Source organism: Panthera pardus, unplaced genomic scaffold (assembly GCF_024362965.1).
Source record: "Panthera pardus isolate Hobbes unplaced genomic scaffold, ASM2436296v1 HiC_scaffold_8, whole genome shotgun sequence".
Classification (NCBI taxonomy): Eukaryota; Metazoa; Chordata; class Mammalia; order Carnivora; family Felidae; genus Panthera; species Panthera pardus.
The window spans coordinates 31,364,440-31,386,137 of NW_026527013.1; positions in this window are offsets into that span (position 1 = coordinate 31,364,440).

Consider the following 21,698-nt stretch of genomic DNA (forward strand, 5'->3'; position numbering starts at 1 on the left):
TCATGGGTTCAAGCCCCACATTGGGCTCTGTGCTGATGGTGCAGAGCCTGCTTGAGATTCTGTCTCCCTCTCTCTCTACCCCTCCCCTGCTCACTCTCCATCTCTCTCTCTCAAAATAAATAAATAAACAAACATTAAAAATAAAAAAAATAAAATCTTTAAAAAAATAAAATAAATAAAATAAAAAAATATCATTCCCTTCAAAAGTGTGCTCTGATCTGCCCATGTTGGATTAGATAGTCTTTCTCGGTGTTTGCATGCCACCCCATCGTGACATGTGACCCATTTTATCGTTACTGCCTTTCACTTGTGTGACTCCCCAAGAAACCATAAACTCAAATTGCAAGAAATGTGTTTATCCTGGACACTAAATAAGCACTTAATACATATTTGTTGAATGAATAATAGATAATACTAACAACTATTTATAGAACATTCTTTCACATGAATTTTTAAATTTAATCCTCACAACTCTAGGGCAAGGGGTACAATTATTATCGTCTCCGCGATGCCCAAAACAAAACAAAGGCACAGAAAGCCCAAATGGCCTTAAATTACAGAGTTAATAAATGGTAGTAGAATTTGAACTCCAAACTTGTTTGATTTTTTTTTTTTTTAATTCTTATTGCCTATTTTTAAATAATGGAGAAAAAATTGGGGTAAAAATTGGGGAAAAAGCAAAAGCTCTGAGAATTTCAAATTTTGAGAAAGCCCTCACCAAATTGATAGCAATAGCTCTGGAAAGAAATGAGAGAGACACATCAGGAATGGACCGTTTTTGTTTTTTTTTAAGCAGTCTCCACACCCAACATGAGGCTTGAGCTGGTGACCCTGAGATCAAGAGTCCCGTGCTTTACCAACTGAGGCAGCCAGCCATCCCCAGGAATGGACTTACCAATCAAGAGGACTTTGGCTTAGATACCAGGACTGCATTTTACTGACCACATGACCACTTGGTCAAGCAACTTATCTGGGAAGCTGGAAGTCAACTATGGCTTGATAAGAGGCCTCCCTGGGGGATCAGGTGGGGAGCAGAACACTGTAGTTAAGAGATAAGTGATTTGGAATGTTGGCCATCATTTTAATAAAGATTTGCCATTCACTATCATAAGAAATGTAAGATTTCTTTTTACATCAATTCATTGTAAGTTTTACTAGACACGATACATAAAATTCTGGGTAAAAAATTGTTCTCTGAATGATGGTGTTCTATACAACTTGTGTCTAACTCTGCAGAACCAGGAGATTACTCAATGCTCAAATTCACAATGCATTCAGAGACAAAAGTCATTATATGCTCCACTGAGCTGGCCTACTTTGACTCTGTTTTTCTGTCTTTCCCTCCCTTTTATTTGTTCCCTGCTTCCCTTAATTTCAGCTGGGCCTTCTCCTGCTGGTAAAAGGGATGTTTCAGCTGAGGTGGAGTAAGGCTGGACTCCCAAAACATCTTTGGAAAATCAAAGATTAAGATAGTGCCCCCAATTCAGGCCCTGTTGTTTCTCTCTCCCCAAATTAAAACTCTGTTCTGGTTTAACTGGTCAAACAATTATTGAGTGCTTAGGAGGTAGGCCAGATATTGTTATATGATCATTTTTTGCAATGTACGACAAAACATAACAAATATTGTAACGCCCACTCACAGTAAGAGAAGATACATAAGCTCTCATACCGTGATGAATAGGGCTCTCTAAGTGCTTCCTCTCCCTCAAACCAGGCACTGCCTATCTAATGGGAGGTGTGATGTATTAAAGAGAATTAACGATGCTGCTGCTGCCACTTTTCAACTCTCAAGTTATTTCATGAACCTGTCTCTAAAGATGGTTGCAAGAGTCTCTCTGGTCATAGATATTTTCACCACCCTCTTTCCTATACCCACAAATCCCCATCTGCTTCCAAATAAGTGCTTTCGGTCATACCATAGCCCTTCTGTTTAAGCAGTGATCTGATAATTTCTGAACCATGACATTTGTAAATAGAAAATTTCTATTTCTGCTCACTGATTTCCCTCCGGAACAGCATTTCCAACTCTTAATGAGAATTTTGTTCCTATAGCTGAAACCTGCATCTTGTTAGGTGTTCGGTGCATGTGTGTTGGAGGTCGGGGGGGTGTGGTTATTTAGCAAAGTATGATGCTAAAGAGAATAACAGCCCTGCCCCAAGGATGTCCACTTCCTAATCTCCAGAGTCTCTGAAGATGTTACCTTGCACGGTACCTGGGACTTGCTTTGCAAATGTGTTTGAGGGTCTTGAGATGGGAGATTATCCTGGGTTGTCTGGATGAGCCCAATGTAATCACGAGGGTCCTTAAATGTGGAAGAGGGAGGTGGAAGAAGAGAGAGTCAGAAGGAGATGTGAAGAATGGTCAGAAAGATACAACTTTGCTGATTTTTGGTTTTTAGATGGAGGAAGGGAGTCACAAGCCAAAGAACATGGGTGACCTCTAGATGCTGGAGAAGGCAAGGAAATGGATTTACCCTAGAGACTCAGAAGAAAAGGAGGCCATACCAGTGCTTTGATTATTAGTCCAGTGACACCCATGTCAGACTCGTAACTGCAGAACTGTAAGGTATACGTTTCTGCTGCCTTAAGGCACTTTGTTTGGGGTAATTTGTTAGAGGTAATCAATTATGTAAGAGCATCTTAATTAGCATGTTGGACACAACTGAGCTGCCCATCCTGGAGGTGACAGTGTGCTCAAACAAATCAAGCGACGTCACTGCTTTTCTCAAAATCTGTGAATAGCTCTTCATATCACACAGAGTGAAAGCCACATCCATACTCTGGCCTTCAGGCCCCACATGATAGGTTAGGTCCCCTATTATCTAACTGGCTCATATTCTACCACTCTTGTGCTCGCTCCCTCTGTCAGCCATGGAAGTCGTTTTGATCTTTAAACATAGCAAGCAGGTCCTGCCTCAGGGCCTTTGTCCTTACTATATTCTGTCCAAACTGTATTTTGCTCATTTTCTTACCATTCTGTTATGAGGTCCCTATATGAGAGAGGTCTTCTCAGGCCACGCTTACAAAAAAGAGCAACATACGCCACCCCTGCAGGCATTTCTGAGCCCTTGAAATGTCACATGTTATTTATTTATTTTCTGCGTCCTCCCTCCTACCTCAAATACATGCCTCATGAAGTTGGGGATTTTTATCTGTTTGCTCCCCGCTGTATCCCCAGTAACAAGAACGGTGTCTGACCACAGTGGGCATGTAATAAATATTTGTGGAATGAATAAGTGAATAAATGAATGAATGAAACGATTCTTGCTGGCTAGTTGAAAGAGGTTGATTAAGTCCTATTGACCTAATCAAGACTTTATTGACCTAATTAGGTCCTATCGACCTAATCAAGACTTTATTCTTTTGTGACACCGTATGCACTTGAAAACTTGCAAACAAGTACATGGTCATTTCATTAGTTCAGAGTTTCTATTGAGCTCTACAGCTTGAATCATGTCAACAAGGACTTCTTGGCTTTTGATAGTGCCTCACTGCTACCACATTAAGGCATGAATGTCTCTTAAACTTTAATATATTTTTATACAATGAGAAACTTAAGACTATTTAGTTTTTCGCTAAAGGTATATTCTGAAAGACAGCTCAATACCTTGACCATATAATAATCTCTAGAAGAGAAGACAACAATGTTCAGAGCATAGTAACCCACCCACCATGTTGTTATTTAAACAAGTAGAGTTGGCATTTTATTATGCATTTCCTATCAGAATAGGTCCATAATAAACTCTCCACTTCCTGCAATTAAATCCATACGTCAAAATAGAAAGGATAAAAACGATGGACGTCCCATGGTGAATCATAAGGAGAGATTGTGAAAAAAAGACTTAAAGCCATGTCGAAATGCTGGCACATGATTTCGTCAAGTGATGGAGACTGAGGGGCTACATCTTTTTACCCAAGGACAAGAGGATATTTGAAAACTGGTTGAACTTCTTCCTTCCTTTATTTTTTTAAAGCCCTACTTGGGACTTGAACTCCTGACCCTGAGATCAAGAGCTGAACTGAGATCAAGAGTTGGATGCTTAACTGACTGAGCCACTTGCACACCTTGAAAAAAACTGGTTGAACTTCTTTAATGGAGTTTGTGAAAGAATGGCCAACCACTGGGTAGAGGACATCCAGGATTAGTGGAGACTTTGGTGGAAAGGCAAACTGGTCCCCACCTAAACGGGAAAAGCCACCACTTAGCCCGTGTGGGAATGTGGACTGAGTTGTCAGATGTTTTCATTTTTTGTGAGGATCCTAAAATGGAGACTTTTACGTGCAATGTGATACTCAAAACGTCTTATAAACCAAATGCAACTAACAATCTCTAGCTTGTGATCCTAGGTTTAAGATAAAAATCTTCACCCAAACGCCAATAAGTCAAATAGAACAAATTAAACTGAAATGACATCTTTATTAAACTTCATTATATCCTATTTTACTATATGTCCCACCTGCTTGAGTGGATGTGACCAATTCACCGGTTATTTTAATCTCTAAAAGACCGATGTATATACAAAACAGCAGCAATGGATTCAGGCATTCCACACCTTAAGAAAAATGCTATTAACAGAATTTCTGGAACTACAGAATAGCTCTGTCCATATGTAATTTTACATTTTCTAGTAACTGCATTTTTCTTAAAGACTTTTTTATTTTTATTTTTTTTATTTTTTTTAATTTTTTTTTTTAACGTTTATTTATTTTTGAGACAGAGAGACACAGAGCATGAATGGGGGAGGGGCAGAGAGAGAGGGAGACACAGAATCGGAAGCAGGCTCCAGGCTCTGAGCCATCAGCCCAGAGCCCGACGCGGGGCTCGAACTCACGGACCATGAGATCGTGACCTGAGCTGAAGTCGGATACCCAACCGACTGAGCCACCCAGGCGCCCCAAAGACTTTTTTATTTTTAAGTAATCTCTACACCCAACATGGGGCTCAAACTCACAACCCTGAGATCAAGAGTCACACACTCCACTGACTGAGCCAGACAAGCACCCTTCTTTTTTAAAAAGAAGGTGAGGGGCGCCTGCATGGCTCAGTCGGTTAAGCGTCCGACTTTTGCTCAGGTCATACATAATCTCATGGTTTGTGAGTTCGAGCCTGGTGTCAGGCTCTGTGCTGACAGCTCGGAGCCTGGAGCCTATTCGGATTCTGTGTCTCTTTCTCTCTCTGCCCCTCCCCCACTTGTGCTCTGTCTCTCAAAAAATAAATAAATGTAAAGAAAAAAAATTTGAAAAGAAGGTGAAATGGGACACTTGGCTGGCTCAGTCAGAGGAGCTTGTGACTTTTGATCTCAGGGTGTGAGTTTAAGCCCCATGTTGGGTGTAGAGATTACTTAAATACATTTTTTTTAAGTAAAAAAATAAAAAGGTGAAATTAATTTCCATGTAATATTTTACTGAACTCAATGCATTCAAAGTATTATTCCCACATGTAATCAATATTTTAAAATGTTAATAAGATATTTTATATTATCTTACACATATGAAATCTTCAAAATCCTATGTGTTTTAGACTAATAGCACATCTCCATTCAGACTAGCCATATACAAGTGGGTAATAACCATAAGTGCATGGTGGGTACCATGTTGGGCAGCACAGCTATAGAAGTTTGTTGCTGTTTTTGCAAATATTATTTGTTTTCATTGGACATATCAAATTTAATCATGCCTAAGAAATTGGAAATGACATCAGAGAGGTTTTTTTTCAGTTTTAAGATACGCATCATTTATTCTTAGAATATCAAGCACATTTCACATGGCATTTTTTGGGCAATGACGACAGTTCGACTTTCACCCAATTCTCAAAGTGACTGATTCTAAAAACAAATGGTTAAACTCATCAACATCCATTCATGCAATAGTGAGGGAAAAAACGTCACTTAAGCCAATGTCTTGGTATTATGCATTCAAAATGTGGGTAACTGATTTTTAAATGCTTAAGTTTGATTTCTTGGGGGCCCCTGGGTGGCTCAGTCGGTTAACGATCTGACTTCGGTTCAGGTCATGATCTCCCACTCATAGGGCTCTGGGCTGATGGCTTGGAGCCTGGAGCCTGCTTCAGATTTTTTGTCTCCCTCTGTCTCTCTCTGCATTTAAGTTACAATTTGGGGTGGAAATCAGCTTTAGGGTCACTGATGGGGAAGACCCAGCTGACTGAATGGAAAGGTGATGTAAAAAAAAATCTCTGGGAGCAGTAAATAGGCGACCCACAGGCTAAATATGACCTGCAGGTCATATTTTTATTTTTTTATTAAGTTTTTTTAATGTTTTATTTAGTTTTGGGAGAGAGAGACAGGGAGATACAGAATCCAAAGACAGGCTCCATGCTCCGAGCTAGCGGTCAGCACAGAGCCCGACGCGGGGCTCGAACCCACAAACCACGAGATCATGACCTGAGCTGAAGTCGGATGCTCATCTGACTGAGCCGCCCAGGCGCCCCTGCAGATCATCTTTTTAAATGCATGAGGATTCTTAGAAATTGGAAGTTGAGTAACGTTTGACCAGCCTAGCACTCTACAGTTTGCCACACCCCCCACCCCTTCCTACTGTTTCCCACAGCTTCTCACATCTACCTGCCTGGCGCCTGCAGGCATTCATTCATGTTGGCAATCTCTGACTTGGTGGCAATCTCTGCTATCTCACCAGGAGTCAGCTGTTGTTATGGTTACCTAAATAGGATTATGCAATCTCAGCTGCGTTGGAGAGAAGGATAACATTGAGAACAATAAAGATGGTGTTTTGACCAGATTTTGCCCTGCTCTGTCTTTTTGGTTTTTCAGAGGAACATTTATAAGCGTCCAGGGAACGACCATATGGATGTGACTCCAAGCCACACCCTGTGCAGGATGGTTGAAAAGAAAAGACGATTTACCAGGGTCTCTTTCTGTCTCCAGTAATCTCTACGTCATTAAACCACTGCAGTCTCACACTTGAACTGCGGCAACAGGATGCCTGCAGGTGTCTCGCTGTCTCCTCACCCCTCCCCAGACTCCGTTCATTTCAGCCTTAGTTATTTCCTGAATCTACACACTCTTATCTCAGTCTGCTCCTAGCCACCATCATCTCCAGCCTGGCCCAACTGCCTGCCTAATGACCTTTTGTCAACCATCCTTTGTCCTCTTCAACGCATTTCCCAAGCTGCACACAGCAATCTCTTTAAAACTCCAGTATAATGTTGCCCTTCCCTTGTCACCTCTGTTGCCACCACATTGGTCTCCTTTCTGCCCTCAAACATGGCCTGGCCCCCACCCATCGGAGAACCTTTGCTCTGGAGTTTTCCATCTGTGGAATACTTTTCCTCTCAGATTTTGCCCTACACTGCCTCCTTCTCCATGTGAAATGTCTCACCTCCAAGTCACTTCAGTAAGACGTCTTCTTGATCGCTGTGGCAGAAACACCCACTTCCGCTTGCTTTCTACCATCTTTTCCTGGATTTTTCACAGCATTCTTTTTCAGAGCCTGCAATGCTTGATCTATGTGCTAACGTGTTTGGTGTCTGTCTCCTCCACTAGGATGTAATTCCTGGGCAGAGAATCGTGAATTGCACAGAATAAATGTGCATTGACTAGCTCCTTAAAAACCCTTATCGGGGCGCCTGCGGGGCTCAGTCGTTAAGCATTTGGCTTCGGCTCGGGTCATGATCTCGGAGTTCGTGAGTTCGAGTCCACATCAGGTGAGCTTGAGCAAGCGCTGTGAGTGAGCTCGAGCTCGAGCTCGGTGTCAGGTGAGCTCGAGCCCGCGTCGGTTAAAAGACAAGCCCCAGGTGAGTGCTGCTTCTCTCTCTTTCTCTCCTTTCCTTTCTCTCTTTCTCTCTCTCCCTCCCCACCTCATGGGATTCTCCCACCCCCTCTCTCTCTGCCCCTTGCTCACTTGCACTCTCTCTCTCTCTCAAAAAAAAAAAAAAAAAAGAAAAAACTTTATCAAAGTCATAGAGACATGAAAACAGAATGACAGTTTCCAGAGGCTGGGGGCAGGTCAGGGAGAGGTGGGGAGGGAGGAATGGGGAGTTATTGTTTAAAAGGTTCAGCGCTTCAGTGTCGCGAGATGAAAACAGTTCAGGAGACAGGTGCCCATGGTTGCACAATAACGTGAACATACGTCGTGCCACTGAAATGTACACTGAAATCCAGTTAGGAATGGTGCATTTTATATCATGCATATTTTCCCACAATTAAATGTTTGTTTAAATGATTTTTTGAAAACACTTAACAACCTCTCCATTGCTGTGAAGATCAAGACCACAATGTTTACTTTGTTCTGTAGGAACCAGCAGGTTTGGCCCTGCCTATCTTTGCTGCAGCCACTCTACCTTGTACATTTTCAAAGACATCAGACTTCTTCCCCCCGGGGCTTTGGCGCCTGCTGATTCATGTACCTGGGACAGTCAGATCTTCACATGACTGTACCTTTTCCCATGTTCAGTTCTAAGGCTCCACGATTCAGCAGGCAGAACTGCCTTCCCCGGCTCCTCATGTGAGGTTGAGCCTCACTATCTTACCGCCCTTCTCTGTTTTCTTCGTAGCATTGCTTCTAACTAGCTGATGTTAATTTCTTTGGTTCCTCATTTGTTGCCAGCCTCACCCACATCATTTTAAGTTATGTTAGTTCAGAGATTCTGTGTGTTGTCATCCCAGTATCTCAGGCGTCTAGAATCGCCCCAGCATGCACTAGGCATTCGAGTAATTGACAGCCGATTGAATAAAGCATTCCTGGAAGGTAGCGGTTACTATTCCTGTTTTACGGATGAGAAAATGGGGGTCCAGGGAGGTTTTATCACTGCCCAAGGACCCATATCCTGTTAACGGCAGAGCTAGAGTTTAAAAACAGAATTGGCTCAAATTGGTGTCTGTGCCCAAGCTGTTCTCTTCACTCTTCTCTGTTCTACCTCTAGCTTCTCCACCTGTTCCAGGACACCCCGGAGAATCCGTGCAATTTGTCACAAAAGCCAAAGCAGCAAACGGTGCTGCCTGTCACACACACACACACACACACACACACACACACACACAGACTTGTGCACTCACCAACATGTGCGAACACAAGACACACACACAAATAAAAACCAGCTCTCTTCCTAACGTAGAATTGATCTCATTCATCTAGATATTTGACAAAACCCAACAGAATTAAGACCACTATTCCAGTGATCGATTGGAAATCATTGGCTCGTGGTTAAAGAGAATGCTCGTTCGTTTATTCCTTCATTCAAGCACTCATCATTTATCGCACTCTGGGAATTCCAACAACTGAGGAAAAACAGACCAGGGAGAACCACAAGCCATTTTGGCTAAAGCACATCGGGTGCGCTGCATTTCATTGTTTCCCAAAGGACCACCTGCACCCACTCTCCGAGGGCTTGGGTGCTATTTGTAGCCCTGGTTTACAGATGCGAAAACAAGCAGATAGGGTAGGTGAACTGACAGTGGCACTGGACCAAGAAACCTCTTAATCCCTCAATGTAATACCCTTCGTTCCTGACCCTCTTTAAGCTCTTTCTCACAGCCCTGGAACATACAAGACCCTCACTACTCCAGGTGTGGTTTGTGGACCAGCATCATCAGTATCACCTGGCAGTTTATTCGAAATGCAAATTCATGGATTTCACCCAGACCTCCTGAATCAAAATGTGTATTTTAATAAAATCCCCAGGTAACTCATGCGCACATGAAAGTTCGAGAAGTATGCTTCAGATTACTGATGAGTACAAATGCAAAAAACAGGGTAATCCATGTAACACACACTCTCTCTCTCTCTCTCTCTCGCTCTCTCTCATAGTTTTCTAGAATTTTCTTTCTTAGCATAGTTATTTCCTACTGAAAAACTCAAAAACGCTAGGGAGTGCGATGGGAATAAATCCTAGTGTCTGCTGCCACCTTGTGGTAAGAAAAATTTGCAGGCAGAATTTGCTCTTCCCCGGGAAATAAAGGGGGAAATCTTAGAAAGGAAAGGGATGGACCAGGCACTCAACCTTTTCAGCCCTGTGCTTTGAGAGATGGCTACAAAATTCTACGATATAATAAAATAACCTTGGGGTGTACTATGAGATGGCCAGATAACAACTGGCCTTTTTACCGTGTGTCTCCCAGGGCCGAGAGAGTATTCATCAGCTCTAGTTGAGAAACCTGACGAAAGCTGGGATCATTGATATTCCTACAGGGTCTTTTCTTTTTGGGACTCAAACATGCACATCTGAATGCCATAACCCATTGGTGCGTGATTATTTTATTACCAACCCAAATGGCAGTGGTTAGGCAATCAGGCCACCTTTTCTGCATTTGCCTTGCCCAAGCATCAGTATTCCACAAAGCCAACTGGAATTTCCCACCGCTCTGTCAAATGCATCATTCCCAACCTCTGAGAAGTGGTAACAGGGCCAGTCCCACCAATGATGTCTCTCACACCTAGAAGGGAATAAGAACAAGATTCCAAAACTTTCCTACATACTTCCCGCCCCCGCCCCCAACAGCCCAGAAGTTAAAAGCGCCTCTGGCACTGGCTATTTTGCTTTGCTGTTGTGAGCTGAAGACCTGAAGAAATCCACAACAGCTACGGCAGGTGGAGTTGACAGCAATGGACGCCCCTCAACTGTATCTTCCAGAGTCTTTTAAGGGTGCCTGTGGAAGACCTGGCCAGTACCGAAGACTCCAGCAACCCAGAAAGAAAAATGGCCCCTTCAAAAGGAAGGGGATGGAAAGGTAGGTTAACAGGAGTCATCTCCTTTTCTGTTAAGGGAGATTCTTTGGATTTTGCATTAAACGATGTTCACCGGGATGGTGAGAAAGGGTGGCATCTCTGTTTCAGCTTTGCCTTTAGAAATGAAGTCTCTGAATGGATCGGAGGTTGGGGGAGGCGCTGCATTTATACATTGGTCGGGAAGCCTAGTGCCACAAGGGAAGCCTCATTTAATAGGAAAGTGTAATCGTGATGAGGAAAACCTTTCCTTTCCACCTGAATTTGGGTTTTAATGCGACATAGGACGCTAAAATAAGCACTAAGTTGTTATTTCAGTCTCAAAATTTTAGACATCACATGTCCTCTGTAAATACTATGATTTTGAGAATTCAGTACTACATTCTTTGGGAAGAGGCCATGATGAATGCTTTCTGTTCCCTTGCCCAGCAATAGGTACTGAAATACGTACTAATTGTACTTCACGCTGTGCACGTTCTTTAATCTAATGTTAAAACTGTCTTATATCTGGTATTTCCTGCCAATGGAAAAACCATAGACACAGGCATGAAATACTCCAAACATAATACATTTTAATTTGGAAAATCAATGAGATGATTTATTTTCCAATTTCTTTTGGCTTCTTTCTTACCAGGTTCATGAGCAATAGCTCAGACATGTAGAAATGAGGTGTTTTTATGAGGCCTGAATCATCAAACACCAACCTTCTGAACTTCCTTGGACAAAATGAAATATTGCAGAGATTACCACTTTCAATAAGAAAATGAGGTTAAAAGGGGAAGCAGTACAACAAAATAAGTCCATTACCAATCAAGATACTTGAAAATTTAAGACGGGAAGGGTTCTTTTCAAGACAGAAATTAACAACAGTTCTATTCCAAGGCCCTGGAATAAACTCACCTTTGTTAGTTATGTTATAAATAGATTGGGGGGAGCCTGTGTGGATCAGTTGGTTAAGTGTTCTACTCTCGATTTTGGTTCAGGTCATGATCTCATGGTGTGTGATTTCCAGCCCTGCCTTGGGCTCAGTGCTGACAGCACGGAATTCTTTGTGTCCCTCTCTCTCTCTGCCCCTTCCCTGCTCACACTGTGTCTCTCTCAAGTAAATTTTAAAATAAACAAATCAATAAATAGGGAATGAGGGTGCAGGGCATGGTGTGGGAGATACATTCTAGAGATTTAGACTCCTTAGAGCTGGGCTTTTAATCTGAGAGATGACATGGATGGCCTTTGGGGTTCTTGAGCCTCCTGAAGTTGTATTTCCATTATTTTGGGAGTGTGCGTGTGTGTGCACACGCGTTTGTGTATTTATGGTAGTAGAAATTGATGGCTTTGTTAAATGATTCTCACAGGGCTCTATGGAAGATTATTCTTAGCCCATAAATGGTCTTTGGGCAAATTAGAAAATGGCATTCCATCTTTCAAACACTTCACTGCCATCTGCTAGAAAGTTATAGTAACTATACACCTCGATGACTGAATGTGAATAGCACCCCCTAGCGTTTGAGTGCATGTGTAACTGGAAGAACTCCTGTTCCAGTCCTAAAAGGGAGGTTGGCTACCCAACATGGCCTCCCTTCATTTGACTTCTAGCTTGAGGTCCCTCCTTGCCTTTTACATTTTTTCCTCACTCATCTGAATCACATATTAGTAAAAGCTATCATTTATTAGGTGCCAAGTACATGAATTTTTCTTTTTATTCCCACATTTCTGAAAACAGTATGCCCATTTTCAAATGAGAAAAACCTAAGCTTATAGAGGTTAGATAACATGCCCAAGATCACATAACTAGGAAGCGTAGTGCAGGATTGAACAAGACCATTTAACTCTGGTGCATGGACTCTTCTGAACCACTTCCCATGTGTAATTACAGAGAAGCTGAATGATTTAGGTTTAGGTTAGAGCGGTATTTTCTTGGAGGATGCTGTATGGTGGTACTCTAGATATTTTAGGTAGCATATGATGAAGGACATCTTTTATTAGTTATGAGCTTATTTTAATCCGTATTAGAAATACATGTCCCATATATTGCAAACATAACATAACATAATATAAAATCTGGGATTTCATCCAGAGAAATGAAAGTTTATATTCATACAAATGCTTATGTGTGTATTCATATTAGCCCCACACTGGAAACAATCCAAATGTTTTTCAATGAGCGAATGATTAGACAGTGGTAATCCATATCATGGAATATTACTCAGAAACAAAAAGGAACAAATAATTGATATATCCACCAACCTGGATGAATTTCCAGGAGATTTATGCTGAGTGAAAAAAAGTAAATCCCAAAAGATCATAGGCTGTATGATTCCATTTATATAACATTTTTGAAAGGACAAAAATTATACAAATGGAGGACAGCTTAAGGAGAGTGGGGGTGAGTGGGGAAGTGGGCGTGGCCATAACACATGAAGGATCCTGGTGGTGACGGAAATGTTCTATATCTTGACGGTATCGATGTTGTGACAGTTACACTTTTACAAGAGGTTACCATTGGAGGAAACTGGGCAAATCTCCCCGTATCACTTCTTAAGACTGCCTGTGAGGGGCGCCTGGGTGGCTCAGTGGGTTGAGCGGCCGACTTCAGCTCAGGTCATGATCTCGCAGTCCGTGGGTTCAAGCCCCGCGTCGGGCTCTGTGCTGACAGCTCAGAGCCTGGAGCCTGTTTCAGATTCTGTGTCTCCCTCTCTCTGACCCTCCCCTGTTCATGCTCTGTCTCTCTCTGTCTCAAAAAGAAATAAACGTTACAAAAAAAATTTTTAACACTGCCTGTGAAATGACAATTATCTCAAAATAAAAGGTTTATTTTTTTTAACCAACCGAGCCATCCAGGTGCCCAAGGTTTAACTTTTTTAAATCCCTGGGATTTTATGGATATTATTGTTTTGGATGACACTAAAGATAACAGCTACTTGAGGAAGTATATTAGCTAAAGAATGGTTATCATGAAATAGATGATATTTACTCTAGAATAGTGAGTAACGCAGACATTGGGATCAGATCCTGGGCTTATTTAACCTTTCGAAGCTTTAATCTGTCATTTATAAAAAGGAGATGACAGTAGGAAAAGGGTAAATTACATAAAATACAGGGAAGAACTTGAAAGAGTGTTCCGTGCATAGAAAGCTGCTAAGGAACGTTATCTATTTGTATTACTGAGATATGCCAAAATGATGAAGATGGTGTGTGACTATTTGCAATTTTAGAAACAAGAGTTTAGAGTTATTCTATCCAAATGAGTGCTCTGTGTACATGCAGCATTTATGGGGCTTTGGGGACTGCGTCCCTTAATGACTACTCTAGCCGACTCTCCTCTCTCATCACTGTAGACTGGGAACCACCAAATCCAGCAAAAGCCATCATTGAGACAAGGTTGCCTATTTGCCAATATGTGTTCTAACACTCACAGACCCGGATTAAAATCGGCATTCTATGCTTGGCCAAATTAACTTAACCTCTCTTTGTTTCAGTTTACTCATTAGTGAAACAGAGATAACAATATGACCTACCTCTTAGGGAGCTAAGAGGATAAAACGAGAGAGTGGCCAGAAGGCACTTGACTACAGTTGGGTAACAAAACACCAAGGAGTTGCTTTGGCTTGGTTTTTCTGGGATTTGATTCTTGATCTTCAGTTTTACTTTTTGGAATTGTGTGATTAGGTCACAATTCAAGTTTAGATTTTGATGATTTCAGTCATTTGTTTCTAACTTTTTAATTTCCTTAAAACAAATTCTTTTTTAATTTTTAGATGGCATAGAGCTGTGTCTACCAACCTAGTAAAACAAAACATATTGGTGCCCAAAGACGAAACGTCCGGGGATAGCGACATGGAATTTCATGAAAGCCACCAAAATACAAAAAAAAACTGGATGAAGAAAATGAAGACTGTTTTGGGAAGGATGCTGTCCTATAAAAGTAGAAGCAAGTCAGCAAATGGCAGCAGAGGGGCCTCCGCTAACCCTAAGGAAACTTTCCTTTCAAACCCTCAGAGCCTTCTTCCTAGAATTGTCAAGGACCTTCCGTCCGCCAGGTTATTCATGAAACCAAGAATGAGAAAGCTGTCACAGAATGGTAATCAAAGGCAACTCGTGGTTAAGTGTCAAGGCCAAGGGGAATTGTGAAATTAGGACGGCTTTGCTTGCTACCCAAAGTGTGGCATCTCCTGGGAGCTTGTCTGAAATGCAGAATCTCAGGCCCCGCCTGGGTCTCCTGAGTCAGAATCTGCATTCTATACCTAGCCCCAGATGATGTACTTGTGCATACATTTTGAAAAGCTCTGCATTAGATTGCCTTTGAGGTCCTTCCCAGTCCAACTGGTGGTCTTTTTTTCTAAAGCCCCTGTTTTATTTAAATGTGCACCCACATGCCTGTATGTGTGTAGACACATATATACATCTATATGTATACATACATGTATATGAGAAAATCAAACTAAAGTAGAATTTTTCTTTTGTTTCTGGAAAGAGCAGTAATGCAGCCTTTGAAATAGCTATTTCCTACAGTGGAGGGTATGGGAGATTTCTATGAATATAATTTATGATTGGTAAATCCTAAGTAACATTTTATTTTATGTATCTAATTCCCACGTTCCTCGTGGAAGAATCAACATTTGGATTGTTAACTTGAAGTCTTTTATGCAATGCAGTGATGCTGTTTGGTGGGGGGGAGGGGTCCTATCAGTTATAACGAACATTACCACTAATATTTGCATTCTTCTCTGTAGCTTTTCTAAGTTAATAGACTATTTTTTTAGAGCAGTTGTAGGTTTACTAGAAAAATGGAAGATACAGAGATTTACTTCCCATATACCCTCACTCCTTACCCCACCCACACAGTTTCCTCTGTTATTAACGTCTTGGCTTAATATGACAACGCCATCATGTGATGTCCTATATCCACCATTACGGTGCCAGACAGGGCAGCTCCACTGCCCTAAATATCTTGTGCAGCTTCTTCATGTCCTTTATAGCAGAGCACCAGGAAACGTGTGTGGCCCTAAGATAGGGAATCCACACACAATCCCACATTTTTCACAGTGATAAGGCTGCATACCTGGTGAGTACTACTTTTTCCAGAAAATAAACAAACACCCCCAAAAATGATGGCTTCCAGGTGACTGATGGCCCTTTTAAACTCTCTCTTCTGGAAAAAGCAGTCAGTAACGCTAGCATCCAAGCCTCTAGCAATTACCTGGTATGGATGGACTTACCTATTTTCATTGAAAATAGCAAAGACAACATGTTTCTATACTGATGGGGCTGAAGTTGAAGAGTCTAACAGGACACAGAGGATCCAATTCTTCCTTCCCATCTGTGTGCATTGGCTTATTTTCGTCTTAGTTGGAATAACCAATATCTATACCAAGATTTCTTCCAAAAACATGACTTTCAGGCCATAGCTCTAACATTACGACACTGTCTCACCTGTGGCCCAAAGACAGTGGCTTTTCCCTGTTGACCTTCACAACATTTTTAACAAATATTCACTAAATACTTATTTTATGTCCGCCACGCTATTAAGGATAGAGTAGCGGGTGGAACAGACATGGTCCCGGATCTCATGAAGTTATAGAATAGAGGGACGTTCCAACACTAGGCAGATAATTACATCTGATGCCAAGTAGCAGCACAGGGCACCTACAGAAACCCATCATGGGTGCTCTAACTTTGGGGGAGGAGCCCTAGGAAGGCCTCCCTGAGGAAGGGACAGCTCAGTTGAGATTTGAAGGACAACTAGAGTCAGATGAGGAGAGTGGGAAGAGTTTTCCAGGAAGAGGGGAGAGCATATTCATATCCCCATCTAAAAAGAGCACTGAGCGTAATAAAGAAAAGAAAGTAATTCAGTCAAGGAAGAGCCTGTGAATAAGGTGGTCAGGACGTTGTAAGCCACATTAACAATTTTTAACTTTCTCCTAAGAATTTTTAACTTTTTGATAAGAAACCATCAAATACTTTCAAGCTGGGGATTTATATAATCTGATTTGTATTTTTTAAAGACAGCGCAGGCTGCAGAGTAGGGAGGGGATGGGAGGTCAGCAGATCCAGGAAGAATGATAGAGAGGCTCTGAACATTCATTCCAGCAAGGAACGATAGTAGCTTGGTTCGTTGCCAACAGTGGGGATGCGGAGGTAACGGGAGAAGCGTTCATAGGTTGAAGTTGTGAGATTTGGGGAAGAGCTGGAGAGTGGAGGGCAGGGAGAGGGAGGAGTCCCTGGGTTGAGCACCTGCTCGGAGGGCAGAGCCCCATTCACTTAGGAGCCACCACTCCTCGAGAAGTTCTTATCAATGGACCTTAAGCAAGATTGTAGGTGTGAGCATGGGGTGAAGGCACTGAAACACAGAGCGAATTGCAAACACCTTTTCCCCAATGCCCTGGTCAATCCCTTTGACTACATGAAATAAAAGCCTCATGCCCCGCCTTCTTTTTTTAATAAAAAGGAGAATAACCTAACCTTAGTGCCTTCTGCAGGCAATAACATGGTTTGTTTTTACCATATAAATTTTAATGCCTATTTATGATGCTGTTTTATTTATGCTAGTGTTTTAAGGATTCCTTTGTAAAAGCATGTATTGTGTTAAGAATTGAACTGACATAAAGAAAAATATTAAGGAGGCTGAGTTTCACATGGCTCCTGGAAAATGAGTATGGTATTTGATGACTGAGCCTTGAGCCACATGGCTGGGGAGTGAATAGCTTTAAACATTGTTTCAATTAATGACAAGTACTCAAGGGATGGTCTCATACATTAGAGGGGTACTTTTTCTAATTCCACAACAATTAGAGGAAAAAGTAATCTAGGGCAAAAACGATGTCTCAAACACAGAGACGTAACCACCTTGTCAGAACGCGTTGGTGACCACTGAGGTCATGACCACGAGAAAAGGCAGATGTATACAGGAGAAAGTGTAAGATTAGAAAAAGAAAACCCAGGGGCGCCTGGGTGGCTCAATCAGTTAAGTGTCCAACTTCCACTCGGGCTGTGATCTCAGGGTTTGTGGGTTTGAGCCCCACATTTTGGCTCTGTGCTAAGAGCTCAGAGTCTGGAGCCTGCTTTGGATTCTGTGGCTCCCTCTTTCTCTGTCCTCCCCTGCTCATGCTCTGTCTCCCACCCCCAACTCCACTCAAAAATGCATAAACTTTTTTTTTTTTTAAGTTAAAAAAGAACAGAAAAGAAAAAGCAAACCTATTTTTTGTCTTTAACCCTAAGGAAAAAAGCTACCAAGGGAGCATGGAATGCTGTCTTTTCAGAATACTTTCTTTTTTTTCTTTTTTTAAGTTTGTTTATTTTGAGAGGCAGAGAGAGAACATGAGTGTGAGTGGGGGAGGGGCAGAGCGAGGGAGAGAGAGAATCCCATGCAGGCTCTGCACTGTCAGCACAGAGACCGATGTGGGGCTAGAACTCACGAACCGTGAGATCATGACCTGAGCCGAAATCAAGAGTCTGCTGCTTAATTAACAGAACCACCCAGGCACCCCCACAGCGCTTTCTAATAAGAAAGTTGACCATTGTGATCCTTACAAGTTCTTTTCCCCCTCCTTCTTTCTAAGCGACTATACAACTTGATGTTGTAGAAGCTGAGACAGAGGAGATAACCCGAGGAAATACTCTACTCCGGGCCAGGAGAACCACCAAGCGGTTGTCTGTGACATCCCTTCCTTCAGGACTGCAGAAGGTACAATGCTAAAATACACTCACCTCTACAGACTTTCATATAAGTCAGTGTTCATAATAATAATTAAGTTTTCATAATAAAGCCTTTAAATCTGCTGCCTGTGTCCTCCTCTCCAAGAATTTAGGGCACAGGAAGCAGGCTTTCTGGGTCTGATTCATCTACTTCTGACTCAAATGGTCCAGCTTCTACTATAATCTGGGCAATAGTAGAGTTCTGAGCTTTCCACTGATTTGTCAACCATTCAAATATCAAGTTAGTATATTATTAGCATCAGGTCAATCATACATGGTATGTGGAGAGGAATTCACCACTGCCCAGTAGAACTTTGTGTGAGGACGGGGCACCTGGGTGGCTCATTGGTTAAGCGTCCGACTTCAGCTCAGGTCACGATCTCACGGTTTGTGAGTTCGAGTCCCGCATCAGGCTCTGTGCTGGCAGCTCACAGCCTGGAGCCTGCTTCAGATTTTGTGTCTCCCCCTCTCTCTACCCGTCCCCTGCTCATACTCTGTGTCTCTCTGTCTCTCAATAATAAATAAACGTTAAAAAAAAAAAAAACTGTGTGAGGATACAAGTGTGCACTGTCCAATATTGTAGCCAATAGCCACATGTGACTTTTGAGCCTGAAATGTGGCCAAGGCAATTAAAAAGTTGAATTTTTAATTGTATTTCACTGTAAGTGAAATTTAAAGATAGTCACATGTATAGACAGTGTGGCAGTAGACAGTCCAAGAGTTTCCAAACCAAAGCCTATGCTTATCTGTGCATATATAAACTTCAGCCTAAATTGCCCAGGCTATTTTTTTTAAATCGCCTAAACTATTATTTTTTCAGTTTATTTATTTATTTTGAGAGGGAGATTGTATTTTGAGAGAGAGAGAGAGAGAGAGAGTGCAGGAGGGATAGGAAGAGAGGGAATGAGAGAGAATCCCAAGCAGGCTCCACATTGTCAGCACAGAGCCCAACGTGGGGCTCAAACTCACAAACCGTGAGATCATGACCTGAGCCGAAACCGAGTCAGATGCTTAATCAACTTAGCCACCCAGGTGCCCTAATTATTTTAAATATAACAAATAATGGGGCACCTGGGTGGCTTAGTCAGTTAAGTGTTCGACTTCGGCTTAGGTCATGATCTCGTGGTTCAGGAGTTTGAGTCCCATGTCGGGCTCTGTGCTGACAGCTCAGAGCCTGAGCCTGCTTTAGATTCTGTGTCTCCTTCTCTCTCTCTGACCCTCCTCAGCTCATGGTCTGTCTCTCAAAAATGAATAAACATTTAAAAAATTATTAAAAAATACATAAATACAGCAAATATTTACTTAAAGCTAACTCTGCTCCAGTTCTAAGTGTTTTATAAATATTAATTCAGATAATAATTACAACAATCCTATAAGGTAGATAGCAATACAGGGGCGCCTGGGTGGCTCAGTCGGTGAAGCATCAGATTTTGGCTCAGGTCATGATCTCACAATTTGTGAGTTCAAGCCCTATGACAGCTCAGAGCCTGGAGCCTGTTTCAGATTCTGTGTATCCCTGTCTCTCTGCCCCTCCCCTGCTCATGCTCTGTCCCTCTCTCTCAAAAATAAATAAACATTAGGGGCGCCTGGGTGGCTCAGTCAGTTGAGTCTCCGACTTCGGCTCAGGTCACGATCTCACGGTCCGTGAGTTCGAGCCCCGCGTCGGGCTCTGGACTGATGGCTCAGAGCCTGGAGCCTGTTTCCGATTCTGTGTCTCCCTCTCTCTCTGCCCCACCCCCTGTTCATGCTCTGTCTCTCTCTGTCTCAAGGATAAATAAACATTAAAAAAATTTTTTTTTTAAATAAATAAATAAATAAATAAACATTAAAAAAAAAAAAAAGGTAGATGGCAATACTATCCTTACTTTAAGGATTGCCCTGGGAGGTTAAATAATTTGCTTAGATAAGTGGTAGAGACAGGTTTCAAACCCAGGAAGGTCTGGCTCTTGAGTCCTTAATCTTAATTACTATGCTGAATACTAATTGTACTGTCTCAAATGATAGCCACTAGGTATATGTGACTGTTTAGTTAAAATTAAATAAAAGTTCACTTCCTCAGTTGCACTAGCTACATTTCAAGTTGATTGCTAATGACATGTGGTTCATGGCTGTTGTATTAGGCATCACATAAAGAAAAAAAATTTCCATTTTTGCAGAAAGTTCTATTGAACAGTGCTGTTCTAGAGTATCATTGTCAGAATGCACCAATATTAGTTTTGAGTTTTGCCTTTTGTGCGTTAGGTTCGCATTCATTTTATTCCTATTATGTACTGGGCAATTTCTACGTTTGGGGACTAAAAGACGTAGTCCTGTTTTGTGAACCTTATAGTTTAGTAGAGGGGATAGACATTAAACCATGGCTCTGCAGAGCACTGAGGTAAGGATAAGTTTTTGAATGAATGGCAATGGGACAAGTAGATGTTCATAGGGGAAAAAAGAAAATTGATCCCTATCTCACACCATATACAAAATTAATTCCTGTTGGGTTCTAGATCTGTGTGGAAAAGGTAAAACCTTAAAACCTCTGGAGGACAATAAAAATTATTTCAGTATAGAGAAAGACTTCTTAGGAACAAGTATCACTGACCATGAAAGAAAAAAATGGATATATTTGGTTATAGCAAGAATGGCTGGTCAGCAAAAGACATTAAATTGAAGGTTGTCAACTGGCTGTGAAGAGTTCTGTTTAGTTCTCAGAATGATCTCAACAATGTATGTGAATTAATTGGTCACACTGAAAAATGAGACTATTTCCAAAAAAAATCAGGATTTTAAGCCTTCTTTTGAAAAATGGGATTTGGGAGCATTAGGCCCACAATTTCTCATGATTGACAGCAGGAGATGTGTAGAGGCTGGCCCCTTGGCAGGAGGCGCATTCTCTCCAGTTTACCACCAGCTGCAACTGGTTCTGTTTTACACAACCTGCCTGGACCATCTAGGCATTTGACATTAGAATAGTGGTATTCAACAAACACAGATATAACTTAGCAATTACCACGTGTGCTGAGTGTTCAGTAGGAAAAAGTACTGGGTTTTATGGGAGAGAGAAAAGAGGAGTTCAACTATATAGGTGGACTGGGGAGAGCCCGGCAAGTGACATGCGAGCCTGGGCAAGTTGGCTGGGCAGAGTGGTGGGTCAGCAGACTCGTCTGTAAACTCAGACACAGGGTAGGTCCCAGATGTGATTCCTCCTCCCACTGTGTGTAGGTCTAACAATAATTCCAAATACTAGTTACTAAGCACAAGGGGAAGGAAGAGTGAACCCAGTAAGACCAAAAGGAGCCTTTTAGCCAGGAGCCATGACCTAG